Source organism: Meriones unguiculatus, chromosome 1, assembly GCF_030254825.1.
Source record: "Meriones unguiculatus strain TT.TT164.6M chromosome 1, Bangor_MerUng_6.1, whole genome shotgun sequence".
NCBI lineage: Eukaryota > Metazoa > Chordata > Mammalia > Rodentia > Muridae > Meriones > Meriones unguiculatus.
In genome coordinates this window covers 198,145,293-198,156,737 of record NC_083349.1, presented here as the reverse complement: position 1 = coordinate 198,156,737, position 11,445 = coordinate 198,145,293, and the positions used below count along the sequence as shown (strand labels likewise).

General features: G+C 38.1%; 1 pseudogene; it reads left to right on the top strand.

The window, feature by feature from the left end:
* Positions 1 to 6,740: 6,740 nt before the first annotated feature.
* LOC110566060 (vomeronasal type-1 receptor 4-like) lies at positions 6,741 to 7,690 on the top strand (annotated as a pseudogene).
* The last annotated feature ends 3,755 nt before the right edge of the window (positions 7,691 to 11,445 follow it).

Below are 11,445 nucleotides of genomic sequence, written 5' to 3'. Positions count from 1 at the left end.
TCAACCTCACTGCATTTAATTACTATAGCTCTGTAGTAAACTTGAAATCAGAGATGGTGATACCTCCATAGTAAACTTCCTTCTTACAACTGGCTTTTCTGTATCTCAGAGGTTTGCTAAGTAATACTTTCATTAAAGTTTAATTCTTTTTTGATGATTTATTTTAATGACCAAGAGATGACTCACTGTTTAAGAGGACTGACTGCTTATTCAGCGGATCTGTGTTCAATTCCCAGCACTTACATGGAACCTCACAACTGTCCATTAATTCTATGATCTGACACTCTCAAACAGACACACATGCAGGCAAAACACCAATGCACATAAAATAAAAATAAATTCTTAAAAAAAGACAAAACAGGATCCTCACCATCAATAACAGACATCACCTCAGGGCAAAGAAGATGGAAAAGGATATTTCAAGAAAATGGACCCTGGATGCAAGCAGGTGTAGCCATTTTAAAATCTGAGAAAATAGACTTCAAAACAAAACTAACCAAAAGAGATAGGGAAGGACACTACATAATCATCAAAGAAAAAATCCACCAAGTACCAGGCGGCGGTTGCACATGCCTTTACTCCCTGTACATTGGAGGCAGAAGCAGGTGGATCTCTGTGAGTTCTGGAACAGCCTGGTATACACTGAGTTTTAGGAAAGCTAGGACTACATAGAGAAATCTTGTCCCCCCACCCCTGCCCTTGTAGCACTAAATCCAAATGCACACAGTTCATAAAGGAAACACTATCAAAACGGAAATCACATTTGACTCTCACACAGTAGCAATGGTTGACTTCAGTATCCCACTCTCACCACTATATAGGTCACCCAGACAGAAATAAACAGAAAAAAAAATGGGGTTAAGCAATGTCATGAATCAAATGAGCCCAGCACTTATCTACAAAACACTTTACCCAAACACAAAAGTTATAATTTCTTCTCAACAGCTCATGGAACATTCCCCAAAATTTACTGCATACTTAGACACAAATTAAGTCTCAACAACACATATAGGAAAATTAAATAACATCCTGCATCCTTTTTTAATACCATAGATTAAAGCTGGATATCAACAACCATAAACAACAGAAAGTATACAAAGTTATGAAAGCTAGGGTCAAGACCTGATGGTGCACACCTTTAATTCCAGAACTTGAAAGGCAGAAGCAGGATGATCTCCGTGAGGACAAAGCCAGATGGTTTATTTAGCAAGTTCCAGGACAGCCAAAACTACATAAATAGACATTGTCTCAAAAAAAATGGAAACTGAACAACTGGATGAAAACAGAGTTAAGATATAAATCAAAAAGGAAAATTCAAATGTTTCAAAATTGAATGAAAAAGAATACACAACATGCCCAAAGTTTTGGGATACAAGGAAGGCAGTTCTAGGAAGAAAGTTTATACTACTAAGTGCCTTCAGAAAAAAAAATTGGAGAGATCTCTTGTGCCCTCCATGTCCCTCTATTCACACCCCTTTCTTCCTTCATAAGACTCCCTGAACTCTGCCCAAAGATTATCTGTAAGTCTCAGCATCTGCTTAGATCAACTGTTGGGTGAATCATTTCAGAGGACACTCTATTTTAGGCTCCTATTTAAGGACATAGATGGGATAGGCACCCCACAAGGAGACCAACAAAATTAAAACATCTGAGTCCAGGGCATTCTGCACAGACTGATGAACACAAGGGAGACCATGCTTGGAGAGGACCTAGACACCCTGCTCAGATGTGGCAGATTGGCAGCTGAGACTCCATGTGAATCTCTGTGCGAGGGGAGCAAGGGCTGCCTTTATCATTAACTCAGTTGACTGGTCTTTGCTCACTTGCTACTGATGATGCAGCTTTGCCAGGCCACCAAAAAAGAGCATCCACACAGTCCTGATGAGCCTTAACAAGCTATGGGCAGTTTGGCAATAGTGGAGATCTCCTCCCTTTCAATGGCCTAGGGGAAGGGAATAGGAGAAATAGGAAGGGTAGGTGAATTTGAGGGAGGGAGCTTCAATCAGAATAAATAATGAATTAATTGTGAAGAAAATAAAAATTAAAAAAGGAAAAAAAATGAAGAGACCTCATGCAAGTAACTTAGCACAATACCTGAAAGTTCTAGAAAAACAAAAGAAATTATACCTAAAAAGAGTGTACTATCCGGCTCAGCATCTGCTTTGATAGTCTGAAGGGCAGAGGCTTTCAGAGGCCCTCTGTGGTAGGTTCCTAGGTTGTTTCATGTTTTCTTCTTCTTCTGATGTCCATCCTCTTTGCCTTTCTGGATGGGGATTGGACGTTTTAGTTAGGGTCCTCTCTCTTGCTTAGTTTCTTTAGATGCACAGGTTTTAGTGGGTTTGTCCTATGTTGTATGTCTATATGAGTGAGTATATACCATGTGTGTCTTTTTGCTTCTGGGACAACTCACTCAGGATGATCCTTTCCAGATCCCACCATTTACCTGCAAATTTCATGATTTCCTTATTTTTCATTGCTGAGTAATATTCCATTGTGTAGATGTACCACAATTTCTGCATTCATTCTTCAGTTGAGGGGCATCTGCATGCGGGTTGATGCCCCAGGTCCCGCCTCTGAGAAAAAGGTATCCGACGGGTCTGATGCTCTTTGGGTGGATGACACCTAAATGAACATCAGTACAAAGTCCCAATTTATTTCTAATATCAGAGATCAGACCTCTACTCTTGCCTGATGCGTCTAAAACAAAAAGGGGGAACTGTAGAGAGCTGCGGAATGCTATGCCTTAAAGATGGAGCTGGTTTCCGCCTTCCACCTTCCCGATGGTGAGTGCTCTCTGTCACGAACAACTCCACATTTGGCTAAGGCCGAGGATCTGGCTTGCTTCCATGTATGTGGACCTATCTGCATTGCCCCCGTGGCACGCCTGGGTTGGCTACCCAGAGGCTATTTAAGCTGTGGGCTGGCTTTCCCCCGGGTCCGAGGATTGTTCAATGTTCCTGAATAAACTGCATTGAAAAAAAATAATAATAAAAAATATTTATTATAGACATAAAAAAAAAGAGTGTACTAAAAGGAAGACTCAAAGTCAACACTGAAACAATGAACTACATACTACAAAAAGGTGAAGATTTAATTAAATGAAGAGTTAGTTCATTGAGAACAATCAATGAAAAGATTGACCAACTCTTTGCCAAAGTGAAGAAACGATGGAGAGGTTAAGATTCAAATTAATAAAATTAGAGATGAGGGGATGGAGAGATAGCACAATGGTTAAGAACACTAGCTGCTCATCCAGGAGACCCAGGTAGCTCACATTCATCAGTAACTCAAGTTCCAGGGGATCCAACACCCACTTCTGACCCCCCTGAGCACTGCATGCATGTGGTACAAAAACATACATGTTGGCAACATTTAAATGCATATAATAATAATAATATAAGAATAATAACAATAATTTTAAAGAAATATGAAAGAACCAGTGTGATTACTTGTACCTTATCAGATAAAAGTAAAATGAAACTAGAAATTAGTAGCAAGAGAAATTGCATGTAGATTTGAAGACTGAACAATACAGTTTTGAATGACAATGGATCACTGGAGAAGTCAGTAGGGAAAAATAGAAATTTCTGGCATCAGATGATAATGGCTGTGATAACTTCTACATCTTCATGTAAACTTGTAGTGATTACCCAGACTGTAAAGTTTTCTTTCTGATGTAGTTCAAATTGGGAAAGTGCACATTGTCACACAGAGACTGTACTCTTATTTAGTTGGCTTAATCATCATGAGATCCACATTGTATCTGGGAGAGTGAAGTTTTCCTTGGAGTGCATCAAAATGATGCAGAGTAAACAAAGTCATTTATGCCATGAATGACAAGCTTGTGCACACCATTGGGAGGAAGAGTCCTCTTACCCTGTCCCTTATTTAGTGACGGCTCCTGCTAGGCAGCCATTCCAAGACACTTTGTGCCTGTGATGCTTCGTTTCTGTGGGATTCACACTGCCTGAAGAAGGGTTCACAGAGCTCAACACTCAAGTGAGAGGGAGGTATGGCAACCTTTTCAATGTTTCTCTCTTCTCCCCTGGTCTGTCTATCATGCCACTTACACTGTCTTCCACTACTCTACCTTACACATTGGGATTGTTTTTCAGATTTATTTTTCTTTCCTGTTTTCTGTCAATATAGTATAACTCCTTTCTTACTTTTCTGTACAATAGTTCTCTTGGCCTCCATGAATACATTTTCATTTTTATCCATGTATTTTATGTCTACAGTGGTTTGCCTACATAAATGTCTGTGAACCACATGAGTACAGTGCTCCAGGAAACCAGCAGAAGGTGTCAGATCTCCTAGAACTGGTGTTACAGACAGCTATGAGCCTCCATGTGGTGATCAGAATCAACCCAGGTTCCCTGGAACACCAGCCAGTGCTCTTTTCACTGAGCCATCTCAAGCCCCCATTTTCCTTTGCTGTAATTTTGCATCTTTTCTAGTTAGTGATTCAGTCTCTTGAGAACAATGTTCATCTATGAAATTTCACAATTCTTTCTACAACATGATTGAGGTGATTCTCATATAGTGTGTGCAATGCTGTAAAGACTCATTTTTCTGATGTTCATTTTTTCATTCCAGCTGTGTGTTGATCATCACTAGCACAAGGGATCTTTGTCCTCTTGATTGTACTTGATGTGTTTGCATTGGTGTAAAACGGTGAATCTTTTACCTCTTAGCTAGAATGTGGAGATTTTAATTTTTCCTTGTATATGTCAACATGCTGATAGTTTCATTCAGAGAAAAAAAAGGAACAATTCCAATTTTCTTTCAGTAAAGTTCAAATACCCTGTTTCAAATCATATGTGTCAACTGTATTTTGTAGACTGTGAATACGACTGAATTTAAACTGTGATTGTTATTTTTAATGTCTTACATGCATTTTATACAAATGGATAGCTCATTGTTCTGTTTTTGGAAATCATATGTGTCTTTGTTATGGTTTAAGTTGTTATTGTAATTTTTCTTTATTCTTGAGAATTTCACACATGAATACAATTAAGATTATAATGTTTATTTGAAATTTATTACACATTTTACATCTGCATAGTCAGTTCCTCTTTTCTTTCATTTTTTTAATATGTCTGTTCATCAGTATTCAAACTTTATTTCCTTGAATGTCAAAAATAGTGCTGCTAATTTTTTGTGATTCCACTGTCCATTGATAGCATCTTCCTGTGCTAATCATAGTGTGAGTCTGTCCCATTTATGTTCAGATGGCAGTCTGGTACTTTACCTAGATTTCTTGTTTTTTTGCAGGAAAAAATACTAATGACATGGGTAGTGGAGGGAATTTTCAGGACTGTGCTGGGTGAGAGAAAAATGAAAAGTTGGAGCATTGAAGGGTAGATACCGCGCAAGAAGAAAAGATGAGTGAAAACAATTTTCTGGTGAATAGTGAAGAGGAAGGCTTTAATTTGGGGTAAAACTTGGAAAGATGTGAGTGAGGCCAAAGAAATAAATGTGAATCTAAAGATGAGATTCAGCAGAGATGAGATGATGTCTTTTCAAAGTTTAGAAGTTGGTGGGTGCTGTTTAACTATATAGAATAAAAGGATAGCAAACAATGGAGTGTCATGAGACAGTAATTGAAAAGCTGATATGAGGAATAACTGGGATTATGGAAGAACAATATTTTAGTATGGTAAAATTCTTTAAGTAATTTGAAATTTGTTCCCTCACACTAAATTATCTTGACTATCAAGGCTGAGATTTATGGTGCATAAAGAGAATTCAGACTGGAATACTAGGAAAAATATAATAGATGTCCACCAAAGTATAAAGGTTTGTATTTCTTTTTTTTATTTTATTTTTTTCTTATCAGTTACATTTCATTAACTCTGTATCCCAGCCGTGTCCCGATCCCTCATTCCCTCCCAGCCCCTCCCTCCCTCCCTCATCTCCACAGTGCCCCTTTTCTAGTCCACTGATAAGGGGGGACCTCCTCCCCATTCATCTGATCCTGTTTTATCAGGTATCTTCAGGACTGGGTACAAAGCCCTCCTCTGTGGCCTAACAGGACTGCTCCTCCCTTGGGGGGTAGGGAGGCCAAAGAGCCAGTCATTGAGTTCCTGTTAGAAATAGTCCCTGTTCCCCTCACTTTGGGAAACCAATTGGTTACTGAGCTACCACAGGCTACATCTGAGCAGAGGTTCTAGGTTATATCCATACATGGTCCTTGGTTGAATGTCAGTCTCAGAGAAGACCCTGTGCCCAGATATATTTGGTCCTTGTGGAGCTCCTATCCTTTCCCCATCAGACTAACTCCCCTTCTTTCTTATGATTCCCTGTACTCTGCCAAAGGTTTGGTCATGAGTCTTTGCTTTGAAAACACTGTTAGTTAGAGTCTTTCAGATGCGCTCAGTAGACTCCTGTCATACGTTCAATGCACATCCCATCTGTCTTTCTAAACGGGGATTGATCATCTTACCCCATGTCTCAAAAATACAAAAAGGAAATAAACGAAGAAAGAACAAAAAAAACCAAAGAGGAAGGAAAAGAAGGAAGGAGGGAAGGAAGGAAGGAAGGAAGGAAGGAAGGAAGGAGGAAAAGAAGGAAGGAGAGAAAAAAAAGGAAGGAGTTGGATATTCCATCACCTCTCTGTGCTCATGAGCTGTCATTCAATATATTTTTCCCACTAATGCCATTTTAAAAATAGCTTTATAATACAGTCCATTTATTTTTCACTCTAAACCTAACAAGTCTGATAGGCAATAACATCCATCATGCTTTCAAGTGACACCATCTTGGGGATCTTTCTCATATCACAGTTATGTATTGGTGTCATAGGAAACTCACCACTGTTCATTTTATATTTATATGGTTACTTCTTTAAGCCTCATCTTGTGAAGTTGATAGATTCAATTTTCATGCACCTGACAATAGTTAATATGCCGTTGATCATATTTACATTAATACCAGACATCATGGCATCCTTTGGAGTACCCAATTTTCTGGATGATATTGGTTGTAAGGCAGTTTTGTTTGTAGCCAGATTCTTACAGGGTCTGTCCATCTGCACCACCTGTGTTGTAAGCACATGTCAAGTTATCACCATTATTCCTAGTAATTCTAAGTGGGCATTGCTTAAGCCTAAACTCTCTACATGGGCTTTTTTTTCTCAGTACTTTGCTCCTGGCTCATTAACCTGCTCATCTATGCAAATATGATTGATTTGCTAATAGCCAAAGCCAATTCTTCTCATGTTGGCAATGGGTATTTGCATGCTTACTGTCAAAACAAGAACATTGGAGACCCCAACTCATGGATATTTATGAGTGTCATATTCATTCACGATCTCTTCTTTGTGGCCATCATGACTTGGACCAGCCTCTACAAGGTAACTTTCCTCTACAGACACCACAAGAGAGACCAGCACCTCCACAGCCTAAGCCTCTCCTCCCAGCCATCTCCTGAAAGCAAAGCCACTCACCACATCCTGTTCCTGGTGAGCTGCTTTGTGTTCATTTATTGGTTGAACAACTCCATCATCCTTTATGGCTTTTATGCACTAACAAAAATTCTAAGGTTGGAGAGAATTAATGCAATTTTACCAACATGCTACTCAACCGTCTGCCCTTTTTTAATAATGAGGAATAACAAAATTATTTTGCAATTCACTTATTCCTTTTCTGTATTGAGAATGACCTGTTTTCAAAGTACACCTCGTTGCTGAATTGAAATCCACATATCCTCATCCTTAGGAGATTATATAATATACTGATTGACAGAAGTATTTCCAAGGGATAAAGAATTTGAATCTGTACCTTGAATAGCTGATAGGGTCTTTGTCATAATTCAGATAATCTGTACTAAATATCAGGTAGTTGGCATTTTTCTTGAATACAATGTCATGTACATAATTTTGATAATTTAAACATTTATTATCCACTCAAATTATGACACAGTAGACAAAATGAATTTTTAAGCACTTTAAATCTTATCTTATTTCTTGATTTTTTTGCTGTTAAAATACTTCTATTCACCAAACTTCAACACCTTTTGGAGCTTTTTATGTTTTTATGGATTGTTTTGTTTTAAGGAACATTGTTTTGTTTTTTATTTCTTTGAAAGATCTAAGCACTTTCATTGTACTGTGTTTAAAGATTTCAAGTAATTATTTAATAATAATAAAAATCAAACACTGTTCTTTTAACATTAAACTACTTCTTTTAACAGAAGTAGAACAAAAGTATTTTTTTTTTACTACAGATACACACACTAGTGCACAGAAAACTTGGAGAGTGGCATGGGAGGAGATGAAGGAGGAAAGATGGGATTGAGACTGAATGAGGGTGGGGTTACAGCTGGGATAAAATGTAATTAATGTAAAAAATAAAAATTTAATTAAAAAATTGCATTCCATATTTATCTGTATTAAGAACCTTTGTGCTGATTATTACAAATGACTTTAATCATAACAAAGTTAGTTTAGGTTTTTTCCTGTTTTATAAAATTTATTTATTTTTTATTAATTACAATTTATTCACTTTGTATCCCAGCTGTAGCCCCTCCTTCATTTCCTTCCATTCCTACCCATCATTCCTCTTCTTCTCCTATGCCCCTGCTCCAGTCCACTGATAGGGGAAGTCCTCCTCCCTTTCCATCTGACCCTAATCTATCAGGTCTCATCAGGACTGGATGCATTGTCTTCCTCTGTGACCTGGTAAGGCTGCTCCCACATCATGGGGAGGTGATCAAAGAGCTAGCCATTGAGTTCATGTCAGAGACAGTCCTGTTCCCATTACTAGGAAAGCCTCTTGGACACTGAGCTGCCATAGGCTACATCTGTGCAGGGATTCTAGACTAGCTCCATGCATGGTCCTTGTTTGGGGTATAACGAAGACCTTTCAACCACTGAACAAATAAATTTTCCCAACTTGATTATCCACTACCTCAAATACTGATGTGGGTGGGACTCTTTGGTGGTGTAACTGGCAGTTTTCCAGTGGCTGTCCTTGTACTACAGCTGACTTGAGTCATGCATAATTTTTTCTATTTTAGTATGTTTTGAAGTGTTTCTTTTATTTTTAAATTTTGATATAATTACAGCACTTACCCTTCCTTTTCCTCCTTCCAGACCTTTCTGGGTATACCTATTTTTGCCCTCTTTCAAATTCATGGCATCTGTTTAAATTAATTCTTATTATTTATTTTTGGGACAGGATCCTAAATACATGAATACTACCTGCTCAGTCTTTATGATGTTAATTGTATGTATGTATTCAGGGATGAGCAGTGGTATTGAATTACTAACTGTGATCGATTGGTGTGCTCTTCCCTGGGGAAGACCATTTCTCCTGCTCTCAACATTCCTTAGTTTCCTGTAGATCTTTGTGTAATGTGGAGGCCAACTAAAGTGTAGTCTTCACTCTCTGTCAAGAAAACTTCTCTTCGCAACAGACAGAGATTATTACAGAAATCAGCAACCAACCACAATATGGAGTAGTGAAACCCAGTCCCAATGGATATGTCAACAATGCAGCTCCAGCCCCTAAAACTCAAGGAACATTGACAAACGGGGTGACAGAAAGATTACAAGAATCAGAGGATCAGGGAATCTGCTGTGTGATTCAACCAGGGATGTCAAAGATAAACCACAAGGTTATCATCAACATAAGCATTTAATTTTACTATTTATTTATCCATTTATTTATCTATTAATTCATTTATTTATTTAGATTTTTGAGGCAGGGTTTCTCTGTGGAGTCCTGTGTCTCCTGAAAGTCTCTTTGTACACAGAGGGTCTCATACTCACAGAGATTCACCTACCTCTGCCTTTCTAGTGTTAGGTTTAAGGCATGTGCCATCAATAAAATTATATCACTTTCCCACCTAATTTTTCTTCCTCCAGACCCTTCCATCTATGCTCCCTCAAAACCCTCATTCTCATGTTCTCAAAACTCTCAAGTTGATATCCCACTTTTCTCTTAGCATTACTGTTATTTACACATATATTGAGTCCATATATGTGTATATGCCACAATATAAGCAAATACAATCTGCTGAATATGTTTCTGTTCTTTGTGTGTATAATGTTTTAGGTACGACAACTCTGCATTAGATAACCAATAAGGGAGTTCCTGATTATCCTTCTTCCAGCAGTCATTAGTTGCATGTAATTCTTTGTCTAGGAGTGGTACCCCATGAGACTTTTGCACTTCCATGTTAATGTCTCCATTGATATTGAAATTGTTCCACTCTTATTGTATAGCCATTTCTAGGGTGGATTCTTTTACAGCAGACTTACTGGTGTAACTGGGTCTGATAATCTTTTCTCTGCCTCTCCTGAAATGTTCCCTGAGCCATAACACAGGAGCTGTGATATGGATGTAGCCATAGGAGCCAGGCTCCCCACAGTCTGTTGATCTTTGCATTGTATCTAGTTGTTTTCTGAGATGGCCCCCATTTGATCTGAGCATTTGGAACTAAAAGACAAAGATGAGAGGGAACATGCATTTGTCTTTCTGGATCTGGTCACCCATATTAATGAATCTACCACACAAAGACCCAACATAAAAGAGAACTTCAGGCATATCTCTCTTATGAACATTGATGCAAAAATACAACAAAATACTTGCAAAACGAATCCAAGAACACAAAAAAGATATCATACACCATGACCAAGTCCATTGATAGCATCTTCCTGTGATAATCATAGGATGAGTGTGTTCCATTTATGTTCAGATGGCAATCTGGTACTTTACCCGGATTTCTTGTTTTTTTGCAGGAAAAAATACTAATGACATGGCTAGTAGAGGGAATCTTCAAGACCGTACTGGGTGAGAAAAGAATGAAAAGTTAGAGCATCAAAGGGTAGTTGCAGAGAAAAAAGAAAAGATGAGTGAAAAACAAATTTCTGGTGAATAGTGAAGAGGCAGTCTATGAGTCTCAGGTAAAACTTGGAAAGATGTGAGTGATGCCAAAGAAATAAATGTGAGTCAAAAGAAGCCACAATGCACAGTGGAGATGAGATGACGTGTTTTCAAAGTTTAGAAGTTGGTGGGTGCTGTTTAACTATATAGAATAAAATGGTGGCAGACAATGACAAGTCATGAAATTGATAAGCTGATATGAGGAAAAATTGAAATTATGAAAGTACAATATCTCAGCGTGGTCAAATCTTTAAGTAATTTGAATGTTTCTCCCTCACACTAAAATACCTTGACTGAAAAAGGCAGAGATTTATGGTGCATAAAGAGAATTCAGACTGGAATACTGGGAAAAGTATAATAGGCATCCACCAAAGAAGAAAGATTTGTATTTCAGGTGACAGAAATAAGTGGATCAATTGGGGAATGAGTCTAAAGTCATACTTACAGTAAAACTTCACAAAATCCACTAAACATGGGTGGCATAACAAGGTTATGAAATTCAAGGACAAATTTCATGTCATTGTTATTTTCTAAGCAGCTGCGGACCTGAGAACCC